We start from the raw sequence: 7,455 nt of genomic DNA, 5'->3' as shown, positions 1-7,455 counted from the left end.
TGTTTCTAGAGAGTTGGGGCCTTTTGCATGTATTTTGCTAAAACTTGGGATCCTGAGCTAAGAGTAAGACTTGGGAAGTCAGTGGACAACTGTAGAGATGCTGAGAGAACTCCAGAGATACTGATCTAACTCTAGGGGTACATGTTTGCATTTCAAGGGAAAATGAGGCCTAGAACCTTGGAGACATCTTTAGTCATAAAATCCAGAGTCACTGGATCTTATCTGGCCTTCGGAGAGATGTATTTACATTTCAAAAGGTTAGAGTGAGGACACAGAATCCTTTTCATCCATCTCCAAGAAGCAAAAAATTTTTTTCTCCTTTTGGGAGGGTAGGAGGAGGCAGTTGCCTCTTTCTCCTGTATATAAAGAGAGAAAATTCATTTTTCTCTGTTTCTCTCCTATGATACAAATTTTAAAATTTCACTTACAGGACATTATACCTAACTTTTATCTCATTGCCTATGGATAAAAATTAGAGTGTGGAGAATTACACAATTATTATTTTTAAGTGAATTATGATAACTTATCTTTGATCTAGAAGATTTCATGTGCACGTTTAGAATTAATAAAGATGAATATTTAAAAACCCAACGTTTATCCTGCCCTTACTCACGCCTGACCATCAGTCCTCACAACAGTCCCAGAGGTCAAAAATCAAAACTCTCAAATGTTAGCTTTTGAAGGAGCGAAATGGATACAATTTTTCTATTTGTAATTTATGATTAGAGCATAAAACATTTAATAATAATGTGAAATAATAAAGTAAATTAATGAATTTTTTCCTCACTTAACAAAAGATAGATAATATTAACCTATTTAGAGTAAATTATTTATAAATAACATTGAATTAAACATAAAGGAATGGCTACAACTAGAAAATAACATTTCCAGCTGGATTTAGGCTACATTCAAGACTGAAATAAGCTGAATATTTTAAAGGATATTTTCTCTCACACTTATCTGCCTCTCTAAGAATTATCTACCATGGAGAAATAAAATATAAATATCTTATCTTGAACCAAGACTAACTTTAGCTTTTGTATTGGGGCTGGGGGATTAGGATTTAGACTCTGTACTTTTTAATAAAGTTTCATTTTAATTTCATTAAGCTTTATATCCCTATTGTGAACATGTATATGATGGAATTCTTCCTACATCATTACTCTACATCAACCATATATATAGACCAGCAAAAGTTTTGAATGATTTATGTCATTTTGAGCTTGATATTTTTCCTTTCCCTTTGGTCTGTGTTTATAGAAAACAAATATTTACAGTTGAAGTCTGAGTCAAATCAGTACTGATATAAGTTTTTCACAGAGGTAAAACTATACCAGAAAATTTCCTGAATCAATCTTTAGTTTGGCGTCCCAATACTTGTAGTTTCATTCAAATTGTTCCAAGGACCTCACTTCTCCAGTTCAATAATAATTCCTCGGTCTCTTTGTCTTTTCACCACAACTATCCTGATAATCCCATCTCTGGAGGAATCTAACCATCTCCTTCCTCCACTCCAAATCTTAGGCTGCCAGGGAGAATCAGATGCAACTAAGCATCATTACAAATAAATATCTTTTTTTTTGAATCAGTCCATAATCTGTCCAGAATTCTATTTTTTGACTCTAAGTTACCCCAAATCCCTTTTTCTGAAAGCAGTTATTCACCAGTTTGAGTACTATCTGCAAGTCTTTTTTCCTTACTCCAAATACCTTCATCTAATAGTTGATTTTACAAGATAATCTTTCAAAAAAACTTTCCCTCTGCTCTCATACTTTTTATATTCAGCCATCCCTATTTTTCCACCTTCAAATTTTAATGGGAAAGGTGCCTCCTATTTTCCAAGGTTAGCTCTTTCATTTGTAATCTTGATTCACCTCCTCCACCTCCTCAGGATTTGCTCCAAGTATCTTCTTTGCCTTTTGGAACTACATACAACTCTCCTTTTAAAACAAAAAATATTTTCTGCTCTTGTATCCTAAATCTACCCTAGGTCCCTATCAAACAATTTCTATCTTTCTCTTGAACTTCTTTGAAGACTAGCAACTTTCCCATGTAGTGTTAAATGCACAGCAATCTGTCTTTGTCTGCCAAAGGCAAGGTCAACAGTAACATCACAATTGCCTAAATAATAGCTAAACGTCTGTTTAATCCTCTTTGACATTTTACGTTTCAGGTCAATCCATTCTTGAAATACTCTTCACTCATGACTACCAAGGAACTATTTCCTTCTGGTGCTCATGCTGCCTATACGGCTTCTGGTTTCCTCTAAGTACCCTTCACCTATTACATTTCTGGTCCTTCCCATGTTTTCCTTGAATAATTTCAAACTCAGCTCTAATAGCACCTGTGAATCAATATTCCTCAACTCCTTATCTCCATCTCTCTCCTTGGCTCACGTTTTAGTAGAGATGGAGTAACTTCTATGTAGAAACTCACCCTTGTTAGAGATTTAACTTCCATAAGAAATCAATTCTACAATATATAACTGTTTGCTACAACCTATGACTGCTCTTAACTGGCAACTAGAAAAGTAGCAGTACCCTAAGTACTAACCAGGGAGAAAAAAATATATACCACTGTTTAATATTTTTTCAATATTAAATATTTGCTCAGTTGAGCAAAACAATATTTATATAGTATTTCCCAAAGGATATGTGGTATTCCTATAGATGTTCAAAAATGTAACCTCGGATTATGTCAGACCATTAATGATTCTGATAGATTCCTGAATTGTTTATTATTGACCCTCTTCCCAAAGTTACATTTAGAGAACCATCTTTGGCATAATTGGTTGGTCTGTATTGAGAGATAGTGTAAGAAACAGTTCCAAGATTCTTATCTCAGTATTTACTAAAAAAAAAAAAATGTTGAGAATGAGAAATATATGGTTTTAAGAATTGGGACAGAGTGATGTCAGCATCATGGTGGTGTGAGTTGTTCCCTTTTGTTCACTCCTTTGATTTATTGTGCAATTAGTTGGGCATCCATAACCAGAAACAAACAAAAAGGCACCTCTGCACAACATACATCAGGACACCTGAGCAATACATCCATCTGTGCACTTGAAAGTAGTGGATTGGACCTCAGAGGTCACTGTGAAATGAGGGGAGTGGTGGTAGGTCCAGCAGTGGGCCGCCACAACATTTCTGGCAGAAGTGAAGGGTGAAGGAGGTGAGTGGGTGTTGACCAGCTCCTAGTGCTACAGCTGGAAAGGCCCACTGTTTTGTTTTGTTTTGTTTTGTTTTGTGGAGAGAACAGCAGTGACTGGGGAGGGAAAGGAAAGGGAAGAAGGCAGACAAAAATCTGAAGGAAAGCATTTCCTGCTGTCTGACCTGGGATTCTGGCAAAAGAACCACCCACAAACCTCTGAGACCCCCCAACTCAAGGATTCCACTACAAGGCCATGATACAACCAAAGCCCCAAGTGCTAAGCACACACCTCCCCCACTGTGCTGCCACTCTTTTCTTCTATTTTTTCCTTTTTCCCTCTGCCAGTTTGTTTGTTTTGTTTTGTTTTAAATGCACAAGTTCCCAAGCTTAGTAGCCAGTCAGCTCCAGTAAGAGAAACCAAAAACTTGGTGCTATAGTGCCACCTTCTGGGAAAAAAGGAAGGCTCCTAATTACCAATCTGTTGAATTGTTAGAATCAAAGCCTTACCTAAACAAGGTATTTGCTACTTCAAATGTGGCAACAGAGGAGCTTTCCATCAAACACTATGAAAAATCATTGTAATACAGTATCACAAAAAGGAAATGACAATTTTTCAGCAACTGAACCCAAAGACATGGAATATTGCTATCTACCTGATAAGGAATTCAAAATAGCTGTTATGAAGGAATTTAATGAATTACAAGAAAACCCAGAAAGGCAATATCATAATTTCAGGAATAAAATTAACAAACAGAAAGAGTGCTTTACCAAAGAGATTGAAATTCTAAAACCGAACCAGACAAATTCTGGAGCTGAAGAACTCAATAAATGGCATGAAGAATGCATTCAAAAACACTGCAGAGTGAGCAGATCAGATGGAAGAGAGAATAAGTGAGCTCGAGGATACAAATACAGAAATGACTCAAGTGGAAGAGGAGAGAGAACTAAGATTTTTAAACAGTGAAGAAACCCTATAAGAACCATCAGACTCCATCAGGAAAGCCAAGATTAATGGGTATAACAGAAGGAGAAGAGAACAGAAAGTGTACTTAAAGAAATACTAACTGAGAACTTCCCAAACCTGGGGTAAGAACTAGATACACAAGTCCTTGAGGCTAATAGAGCACCTTATTATCTCAACAGAAAAAGAACTTCTCCAAGACACATTATATTAAAAGTGTCAGAAGTCAAAGATAAAGAAATGTAAAGGCAACCCGAGAAAAAAGACAATATGCTACAAAGGAACCTCAATTAGGCTAGTAGATTTTTCAGCAGAAACTCTATAGGTCAAGAGAGAATAGAATGACATATTCAAAATATTGAAAGATAAAAACTTCCAGCCAAGAAGACTATCCAGCAAAGTTATCCTTCAGATATAAAGAAGAAATAAAGGCTTTTCTAGAGAAACAAAAGCTGAGAGAGTTCACCACCACTAAACCTGCCTCACAAGAAATGTTCAGAAGAGCTCTTCAAGCTGAAAGGAAAAGAAAAAAGTACACAAAACACTAATTAAGGTGATAAATAGACAGAATTAGAAAACTGACTCTTTTTTGAACAGTATATTAAACCCTTCATTATAGCATAAATATTAAAGAAAAAGAGCACTAAAAATAACTATAGCTACTACAACTTGGTAATGACATCACAGCATAAAAAGATAATTGGTGACATCAAAAACATAAAAGGAGAAGAGTAAAAGGATAAAACCTTTATAGGTGAGTGAAGATGAATTGCTATCAGCACAAAAAGGACTATTTATCTGTGAAATGTTTTATATAAACCTCATGGTAACCATAAAGCAAACAATCTAGAATAGAGACGTGAAACATAAAAAATGGGAGGTCGTACAAATCACCATGGAAAATCACCAACTAATACAAAGATAGAGAGAAGGAGAAAGAAACAATGGAGAGAAAAATTAACCACAAGGCAGAAGATAAAATGGCAGTAGTAAATCCTTACACATCAGTAATCACCCTAAATGTAAATGGGTTGAACTCATTAACTGAAAGTTACAGAGTGGCTGGAGGAATAAAAAAAAGAAGACTCAACTATATGTTGTCTACAGAAGACTCATTTCATCTCTAAAGACACACACAGACTCAAAGTGAAAGGATGGAAGATGATATTCTAAGCAAATAGAAAACAAAGAAGGCAGGTACAGCCATTTTTATATCAGACAAAATAGATTTCATGCCAATAAGAGTGACAAGAGACAGAGAAGATCATTATATAATGATAAAAGCGTCCATACATTAAGAAGATATAACAATTTTAAATACATATGCTCCCAACACCTGAGCACCAAAATATATTAAGCAAACACTAAATAATCTTAAGAAATAGACAACAATAAGAGTAGAGAATTTCAATACCCCACTATCAGCAATAAATAGGTCATCTAGACAGAAAATCAATAAGGAAACATTGGAATTGAACCACACTTTAGAACAAATGGACTTAGATGTATACAGAACATTCCACCCAACAGCAGCAGAATACACATTCTTCTCAAGTGCACATGGAACTTTCTCCAGGACAGATTCTATATTAGGCCACAAAACAAGTCTTATATTTAAGAAGACTGAAAACATATCAAGCATCTTTTCTGACCACGATGGTGTGAAACTAGAAATCAATTACAAGAAGAAAACTAGAAAAATCACAAATATGTGGAAATTCGACAACATGCTACTGAACACCAAATAGATCAACAAAGAAATTAAAAGAGAAATAAAAAAATACCCTGTGACAAATGAAAATGGAAATACAACATACAGAAATCAGTTACATTCCTTTACACTAAGGATGAAACATCTGAAAAAGAATTAAAGAAAACTATCCCATTCACAATAGCATCAAAAACAATAAAATACTTAGGAATAAATTTAACCAAGGAAGTGAAAGATCTGTACAATGAAAACTACAAGACTTTGCTGAATGAAACCAAAAAACACACAAACAAATGGAAAGGCTTTCTGTGTTCATGGATCAAGAAATTAATATTCTTAAAATGGCTTTGATTTTTAAAAAATGGCTTTGGGTAGTATGACCATCTACAGATTCAACACAATCCCCATCAAAATATCAAAGTCTTCCATCACAGAAATAGAAGAAACAATCCTAAAATTAGTGAGGAACCACAAAAGACCCCAAATAGTCTAAGCAATCCTGAGGAGAAAAACAAAAGCCAGAGATATTACACTTCTGGATTTCAAACTATGTTATAAAGCCACAGTAATAAAAACAGTACCGTACTGGCACTAAAATAAACACACCGATTAATAACAGACTTAGATCCCAGAATTAAATCCCGGCATACATAGTCAACTAATATTTCAAAAGGGAGCCAAGAACACCCAATGGGGAAAAAGAGAGTCTCTTCAACAAATGGTGCTGGGAAAACTGGAGAAACACATGTGGAACAATGAAATTGGACCCCCATCTCACACCATTCACAAAAATTAATTCAAAATGGATCCAAGACTTAAACATAAGACCTGATACCATTAAACTTTTTGAATAAAACATAGGGAAGAAGCTCTTTGATATTGTCTTGGCAAACTTTTTTTTTTTTTTCCAAACATCTTTATTGGAGTATAATTGCTTTACAATGGTGTGTTAGTTTGTGCTTTATAACAAAGTGAATCAGCTATACGTATACATATATCCCCACATCTCCTCCCTCTTGCGTCTCCCTCCCACCCTCCCTATCCCACCCCTCTAGGTGGACACAAAACACCGAGCTGATCTCCCTGTGCTATGCGGCTGCTTCCCACTAGCTATCTATTTTACATTTGGTAGTGTATATATGTCCATTTGGCAATGATTTTTTGGACATAACACCAGAAGCACAAACAACGAAAACAAAATTCAACCAATGGGACTACATCAAACTCAAATGCTTCTGCACAGCAAAGGAAACCATCAACAAAATGAAAATACAACCTACAGAATGGGAGAAAATCTTTGCAAACCATATATTGGAAAAGGAGTTTATATCCAAAATATAGAAAGGCCTTAGTCAACTTAACCACCACCACCAAAAAAAAAAAATCTTATTAAACAATGGGCAGAAAAACTAAATAGACACTTTTCCAAAGAGGACATCAAAATGGCCAACAGGCACATGAAAAGATGGTGAACATCAATAATTATCAGGTAAAAGCAAATAAGAACCACAAGAAGATATCACCTCACACCTGTTAGGTCAGCTATCACCAAGAAGGGAAGAGATAAGAGTTGTTGGCAAGGATGTGATGAAAGGGAACATTTATATATTGTTGGTAGGAATATAAGTTGGCC

The sequence above is a fragment of the Balaenoptera borealis genome (genome assembly GCF_965194805.1).
Source record: "Balaenoptera borealis genome assembly, chromosome: 7".
Classification (NCBI taxonomy): Eukaryota; Metazoa; Chordata; class Mammalia; order Artiodactyla; family Balaenopteridae; genus Balaenoptera; species Balaenoptera borealis.
Note: the sequence above shows the minus strand (reverse complement) of the source record.